We start from the raw sequence: 2122 nt of genomic DNA, 5'->3' as shown, positions 1-2122 counted from the left end.
TGTATAACTCACAAACTGTAAGTCAGAATAAACTCGTATTTTGCAGTTAGAAAGCCCTTACTATATACTACAACTTTCATGAAAGGTCGAAAAGCCAGTTATGACTCTAAGTGGTTCGAAACAATGTGTGTTCCGAGGCTGTTTCCACCGTATTCAGGATTAATATGTTGTTTTGTAAAATTCGTATAAAATATATGGATAATCAAAATGATGTGGGTGGATTCATATATCAAAGGTAATATTGATTCTTATTAATTTAATATATAAATGTGATCAACGACTCATTTAGCTAACTTCAATAATTTTAAAAAAAATTATCGTCATCGCGCAATGCGCAATATCAAACACTAGTTACAATATATTCATCGTGGTTTACAAAAACGTCTGAATTTGATGCATCTCTCTGACGACCGTTAAAAAAATCTGCTAAATGAAAGGACAATTTTGTTTCATTTATCGATTTTTTTTATCTCTTATTCAATCAAAAACCAGAAAGACCAAATCATATGATTGATTTCGATTGGGCAAAAGTAAAAAATTCGATAAGAAGACTTCATTCAGCGTATTTTTTTACTGAATGTTAGAGGAAGAGATTAAATACAGACATATTTGCAAACCATAATGACTGTATTAATATCTCGTATCAAATTAAAAAAAAAAATTTATTTCATTAAAACTTTATTGCATTTGTGAAAAATACTCAATAAACTTTTTTATTTTGAATGATTTTGTTCTTTAAACTAATTTTTTAAATTAAAAAATAATTAAATTTTCTTATTTTAAATGATTAAATCCGTGAACTGTTATTTTAAATGAAAAACCATTAAACTATTTTATTTTGATTTATTAAATCCTTAAATATATTTTTAATAAATAAATCACCGTATTTCTGAACAAAAAAAATTGTATTAACCAACTAGTAGAATTTTCATGGTTTTTTTGTTTTTAAAAAAGATTCATGGTCTTAATCATTCAAAATATGAAAGTTTAGTGGTTTTTTCATTCAAAAAATAGTTCAGTAAGAGTCGGTTTTTGGATGAAAATGAACATCTTTAGAGAGAGTTGTCTCGCGCTCGTAGGTATTCTCTACCTATCCATTTGTGTCGGTTTCTTGCTCATTAACCTATGAGGTATTAACAAGTATCAAAATAGGATATATGATGATAAAATTTAACAATTTGTTTGATTTTTTTTGAAATTTTCAATTATATTTAAGATAATTTTAAACCTTTTTAGTATTAATTAAAAAAAAAAAATAGATTTCCAAATAGGAGCTCGATTAATCTTTGATTATTATTATTATTATTATTATTTTGATTAAGCTGAATATCTAACCCGTTATGCAAATTGACTAATCTTAAAGCAACCACTGGTTTTGTGGATTTCACGAAGTGTTAGAAATTCTGGTTTTCGATTGTTTGGATTTCACTGAAAGTCATGTATCACTTTCAGATTGAAGTATTTCGATGGTACAATCGAAATTTTAGCCGGATAAAATTCAGTGATTTTCCCGAACAGAGAGTTTTTCGTGTTATGAAATATGTATACCCCAAAAATCAAATGATCAAATCGTATATTTTCCCTCAAACGATCGAAAACTGCCATATGACAGTTAAAAAACCGAGTTTTCAAAACAGAGTGAAAGCCAGGGGCTCTGCCCCTTGGACCCTGCTAGGGGCGCTGCCCCCGGACCCCTGTCGTACCCCTAAATCAAATTAAACTCAAATAAGTGTGTACTCCACATCTTACTTACTTGTTCGATATTTATCATGATTACATTGGTCAACAAATTAATCTCATTACATTTAAAATAATATTAATGATACAAATTACCAACACGAAATTATCGTATTTGAACTTTTATGGTTATAAAAAGATTTTTTGAATTTAAACCTAAGAGTTTAAGACACTTTTAATCTTTAGAACCAGTCACCGGACAACACGATTGTGGTAAAGATTATTACATGTAACGATAAACATGTAACGAGGTTACGCGGTTTGTACACGTGGATTACCAATGAGACGACGTGTCACGAGACCATTCTTTCTGGCGGGAACCTGACGTCATCTTCATCGCATGCAGCTTCTACTGCTTCTGACTTCTGAAACGATAAGAGTTCCC

This window comes from Cynara cardunculus (assembly GCF_001531365.2).
Source record: "Cynara cardunculus var. scolymus isolate 2C chromosome LG 6, CcrdV1, whole genome shotgun sequence".
NCBI classification, from domain to species: Eukaryota; Viridiplantae; Streptophyta; class Magnoliopsida; order Asterales; family Asteraceae; genus Cynara; species Cynara cardunculus.
This window is presented reverse-complemented; position numbering follows the sequence as displayed.